This window comes from Lactuca saligna, chromosome 7 (genome assembly GCF_052625555.1).
Source record: "Lactuca saligna cultivar CGN05327 chromosome 7, ASM5262555v1, whole genome shotgun sequence".
Classification (NCBI taxonomy): domain Eukaryota; kingdom Viridiplantae; phylum Streptophyta; class Magnoliopsida; order Asterales; family Asteraceae; genus Lactuca; species Lactuca saligna.
This window is the reverse complement of record NC_136423.1, coordinates 86501563-86507902: the sequence shown is the minus strand read 5'-3', so window position 1 is coordinate 86507902 and position 6340 is coordinate 86501563. Positions and strand designations below refer to the sequence as shown.

Below are 6340 nucleotides of genomic sequence, written 5' to 3'. Positions count from 1 at the left end.
CTGCCATGCTATCATTAACTGAGTTTACCACCCCCCGACTTAGTTTATTATGTGGGTTATGATATTCTCTAGAATGTCTAGAGAATTCTTCTATTAGCTCTTTAATCACCGGGGGTGCTTTCTTCGTGAGGGGCCCTTGTGAGTCAAGAAGTTGCCTTGTGGTCACGTTCACTCCATCATAGAAAATGGAGACTTCTTGTTGGCTATTAAGATCATGATGTGGGCAATTTCTTAGTAAACCTTTGTATCTCTCCCAAGCCTCGTATAAGGATTCTCCAGCTTGTTGCTCGAAGTTTGTTATTTCTTTCTTCAACTTGGCTATCTTTGAAGGAGGGAAAAATTGGTCTATGAATTCTGTCTTTATTTTAGCCCAAGTAGTGATGGATCCAGGAGGGAGGGATTTGAGCCAATCTTTCGCAGCTCCTTTTAATGTAACCGGTAGCATCCGAAGTAGAACGGTATCGCGAGGTACATTAGGGATATTGAAATAGTCGGCTATGTCGTTGACCTCTTCAAGATGCTTGTATGCGTCTTCGTGATCCTTCTCGTAGAATGGAATCTCTTTTAGTTGGGCGAGTATGTGGCCTTTAAGCTCAATGTAACACCGTAAATTTCAAGACAAAATTTTCATTTAAAATAATCATTTTTAATATTAAACACTTGTTTAAAATCTCATTCATAATTGAATTACAAAACATAGCTTTATTTTCACTTGAATGGAAAACCAGGATCCTCCAAAATACAACTCTTTCTCAGGTGTGTACAATCGAGCCGGTGCCATCCCGTGTTACTGAAAGAACCTGAAACAACGTACATAAAACACTGTAAGCACGAAGCTTAGTGAGTTCCCCAATATACACCTTACGCACATACGCCTTCCCAGGCCCTGACCTTCCGGTCCACTGCACAATGCCTTCCGGCCCATGAGATAATTGCCTTCCGGCCCATAACATATTGCCTTCCGGCCCATAACATATTGCCTTCCGGCCCATAACATATTGCCTTCCGGCCCAAAAACATATACGGCACATAATACATTTACTCTAACACATAAAGCACATATATCATATATCATACCTGACCTTTCTGTCACATAACACTTTGCCTTCCGGCCCATATAAACATGCATATCACGCGTAGCAACTAACTTTCCATTTATAGCATATATACATAACACATAATATATTCGACCTTCCGGTCACACAATCAAACCCTTCCGGGTACAGTATAATGAGAAGACTCACCTCGTGGATGCTGGAAGTTAGCAACCCCTGAAATCACTTGCACCTGATCCGCCGAGCTACAAGCTCCCTATAACAATATATCTCTTATTAATACTTTTATCTTCCACGTTAACTGACCCTAAGAAATCACACACACAGGTCAACTCTGGTCAACGGTCATCTCGACTGGACTCGGCGAGTACCCTGGCGACTCGGCGAGTCTAGTCGTCCTCACAAATTCCTGGATATTGCCTTTCTACTCATCGAGTATCTCTCTTGACTCGACGAGTTCCTCGTGGAAGAATCGCGGGGCCACACCGACTCCACTCGCCGAGTCTGAAGAACAACTCGACGAGTCCCAGCTATTCTTCAAGCTACTCGCCGAGTCTGCTCATCGGACTCGGCGAGTCCATGCCATGCAGTCGATCAAACTGCTTCCTGAGATACGTATTTTTCCGAATACACAAACATGGGACCTTCTGGACCTCTAAGGGTCCTAGTACAGGGTTATATTCGTTTGGGTAACAAGGTAATAATCCATCTACTCATCAAATGGGTTTCATAAACCCTAAATCCATATACACATCAATCACAGAAGAATGTAATCCGAGCTATTACCTGAATGATGTACCTTCTGTGTCTCCAAACTTCAGAACTCGAATGCCTTGCAGTTACTTTAGCCAAAACCCTTCTCCTCCTTGCACAACAATTCCTTCAAGGTCACCAATGGCCTACAAGCTTGCTCTAGATGCCACAGCCGCTTAGGGTTCTTCTCAATCGACCAAAAGACGAGCAATGACGGCATAAGATCCCTTATATACGACCCAAAACTGAACGGCTAGGGTTTCCGCTGAACAGCGTCGAATCGCCGAGTCCATATATGGACTCGTCGAGTCCAGTCGCGAACCCGCGACCAAGTCTGCGACCCTGCTCGGCGAGTCTGGCTCCAACTCGCCGAGTCTCCCCTTTAAAACACCCCAAAATGCAATTTAACAATACTTGAGATTTTGGGCTGTTACACTCAAAAGTAGTGGTTGCGGGAATTATGGGATGCACAAGTCCCGGGCCGGTGTCATCACAGATCCGTTTCTTCCATTCTCCCATGGGTACTTCATCAATGTTAGACATTGTGTTGTCGAGTTCTCCTTCTATATCACTTCCTTCTTCGTATTCGGATTCGTAATCGTGACCGAATCCGGCTTCCTTATGGAATGTATCGTCTCCAAAATTCCCAAGGGTGTTTCCTTCGCTTTGTTGACTGCTGGATTGGCCTACTTTCTTGTCTTTCTTCCTTCCAAAGCATGCTTTAAGGTCTTTGAATGGTGATTTCTTTGGCGGGATGGTGTCTTCAATGGCTTTGTCTTTGTTTTTCCTAAATGCGGATTCCGGGTCTTCAATTGGAGGAACCAGAAGTGTGTTGGATCCTCGGGTCATGTAATAACTGCAATCAAAACAGGAGAAAACGCGTAAAAAGAACAAAAATAAAATAAAAAACTAGACTGATGTTTCGGCGATGGACTAGTCGAGTCGGGTCGTAGGGACTCGGCGAGTTCACTGCCTAAACAGAAAAAATGTAAATAAAAATTACTAGAAGCAAAAAAATCAATAAAAATACTAAATTTACTCAAAACAGCAACTTTGTGCAAGAAAATTCTCACGCAAAGGATCGATAACACAAGTAATCAAAATAAATTTTAGAACCGTTCCCCGGCAACTGCGCCAAAAACTTGATGTGTGTAAAACTAAATAGTTTTATTCCTACTTTTCTAATGTAAATTTATCACACAATAGGCAGTGTATTTGTCAATTGGTGGTATAGTTTTTAGTAAGGTATCGAACTCAGGGAATGCTAAATTTTAAATTAACTACTAGTACTATCTAAACAATTAATAAAAGAAGAGGTTTTCTCTAGTTTTGCAAGACTAGAAAACTTAATTATCTAACTAGAACTTAAACTATCAACTGACCTAGCAAAGTAAATCAACTAAATTCAATAATAAAGAAGACTTTTGTTTAGGGTTGACTCATTTGATCCTATGGTTGATTTTATGAAAAGTGCAATGGATTAATCCGTTTTTGACTACCGATTAGGATGATTAGGTTCATGTTTGCTATTACTAATCCTTAGAAAACAAATTAATCTAAGCAGTGACCAGTTGTCTAAATTAATGAATTTCGTAGATTATTTATTCGGGTTAAGTAAGACTTGTAATGGTTAATTGAATTGGTCTTTCAATTAACCTCTTGCTGATGGTTCGTCACACAAGCTCACACATTAATTTTCCTATTCTCTATTAACCCTAGTTTCACGTTCGCTACTCCTAGGCATATCAAAAATCATATGAGATTAGCAATTAAGAGATGGTCATGCAACTTAATTACAGATTAATTAACAAAAAATAGTAATAATTAACACATAAGGGTCTTTAACAAGCTTAACAAAACAAATCACCAAATAAGGATAATCCAAATCATAAAATCAACACATAATCACAAACTTTGTCTTTCCTAAACAGAAGAAAATAGGTTTAGTTCATGATTACAGCAAGACTAAAGTCAAAAACGAAATCAAGTAAATCAAACATGGTTCAACTTAAAGAACAATAAGAGTAAACTTGAATTTTGCCATAATTCTTCTCACAATTGGATCTAGGATTGATATTCTGGCTTCCAACACTTCAACTCGTCTTCTAATCGTCGCTTCTCTCCCAAGGATTTGATAGAAAAATCGGGTGCTGATCAGGAACTCTCTTTTTATAGATTATATGCGACTCGTCGAGTCCAGGGACTGACTCGTCGAGTCCCTCATTAAATTCCCATGTCTGGCAAGGTAAGGACTCTTCTGCTTCGAAAATCTTCGTGGGAACTTGTCGAGTCAAGTGTCAACTCGCCGAGTCCTTTGTTATTTTTGGCTCTTTTCTTCATTCTTTGATTCCCAAACTCCCAATAGCTGTTCTAGCTTCCTTTTGCTTCCGAGCGCTCCTTTTTTACTGAAAATATAATTCAAACATAATTAAGCACCTTTTGCTCCATAACTGCAATAAATTAGCCAAAAAGTATTAATAATCTATACAAAATATATGACTAAATATGCACATATCATGCATGTACATTTACTCTTTATGAAAGTATTTCTATATTTAAAAGTATGCTTGTCTAGAGAAGTGGTTTTTGTCAGAGATTTTTAGTCCCATTGTATTTATAGTTGTATATTTCATATTGTTCAATATACTTAGTTCACTATAAACAATGCTCTGATACCAATCTGTCACACCCCCAAACCAGGTAGGCGGAAACGTCCGGGGGTGGGTTGACTTCATGTACAGTATCATAACAACGAGTATAATAGTGACCAAAGAAAACATAACCATCAAAAAGATAATTGAAAAAGTTACACCATAGTATGAGTTTCATGTTTCAAAATCAATTACATTATGATGGAAAAAATGAATTATTTTACGTCTTAGCATCCCATCCTCAAACGCTGTTGATTACCTGTTTAATTGATTTCCTGAGAATACAAGTAGTTTTGAAAGATTGTCAACAATTAAGTTGATGAGTTCGTAAGTTTTTGTATGTAGAGTTGAAATCCTTTCTTTGTAAAAGCAGTGTTTGTTCCAGAAAATCCAATATGTTCTCTTTAAAATGAGTTGTAGCCTTAAATCCCAAAGACCGAAATGTAAAAGTATTTTCTATACTTATAATAGTAAATGAAATTTTACATAGACATTAAATTATTTAAATGAAAGAAATCCCCGTAAACTTTATGTATCGCTATTTCCGAAATGAAAGCTATTTAGTTCTTGAAAACAGTGTAATGTAGTTTATGATGATAATAAAACTCCTTTTATATAATCTTTAATCCCCGTAAACCGTACGTATTGTTAATATCCCATATGAGTTATTATAACCATGTTATGACCCAGTCTGCCTTGTGACGACGTTCTTCAGGCGTCAGAATCGTTTATGATATTTGTCACCCCAAACCTGTCGGTCTAGCTGTTGCATGCAGCTTAGGTGTGGGTTTGTCAGACCCAATATAGATCTATACACAACTATCATGCTCTCCCTACAAGAGACTCTGGTTACAATTACATGACATTAATGTGTTACTTTAAAAGTACCATGAAGCGAATGTCTCGCAAATTTATTCATCAATAGATTTACGTAAAGTGAAAGGATAACCTCTTTAGTGGAAATGAAACCTTTCGTAGTAAGTTTCTAGTGTAAATGAAACATAAACTATACCTATTATAGTTTATCATAACTGTTCGTAGTGGTGAAAATCCTTATGTATATGATGTATAACTTATTACAAAGGTAAAATGTCATGAAATATAAACCACATGTACTTTTATAATAATACACATTTTGCTCAACATGTTACAAAGTGTAAATGAACTTGTTAACTATTTTTCTAGTTTTAACTTTTCTATTACTGATCTTAGAAGAATTATAGAAAAATCATCAAAAGTCAAAATCTACATCCGTAAATTCTGAGAGTTTAGAGGATGAGTCTATTTTGTTCATAATTTTTATTATGAATTTTAGTGGTCTCTAACTAGTGTGAAAATTTTCATCTTCACAGACTGGTCCGAAATCACTTCTAAAATGATAAGAACTTTTGTAAAAATTGCTATAAATTGTAGAAAAATCGTATCAATGTGTTCCGGTAGTCCTTAGAAAGGTATAAACCTATAATACTTGCATCTCGTACATTTTTGAAAAATAGAAATCTTAAGATGTTCAAAACAATCCGTGAATGGAACTCAAATTTTCTGTTGAAAGCTGAAGATTAAGTGTAGATTATGTATTTGGTATTATAACTTGTATCCTCCCCTAAAACATGAAGAAAACATGAAAAGGTAAGGGTATGAACTCACTTTTTGAGATTTCTTGTGGAGGATGGTTGAGGATGAAGATTTTCAAGTCAAGAACATTTGAAAGATGCTTGAGGATTTAAACATCCTAAGAACAAATATGTTGATATTTGAAAGAACCCCTTTCATATACAACACATTATTACTCCAAGACATGCTACATGCATATTTATAAACAATATTTTATATTGATAACGCGATTCCAAACGTTTTGATACAAACCGACTATTACAAAGT

The 6340-nt window shown here is 37.1% G+C and overlaps 1 non-coding gene across 1 annotated transcript; it reads left to right on the top strand.

Annotated features, from left to right (window-relative positions):
• Window positions 1-209: 209 nt before the first annotated feature.
• LOC145007678 (small nucleolar RNA R71) lies at window positions 210-316 on the top strand. The gene has a single exon (XR_013663050.1). It is a non-coding gene; the product is annotated as a small nucleolar RNA R71 (small nucleolar RNA).
• The last annotated feature ends 6024 nt before the right edge of the window (window positions 317-6340 follow it).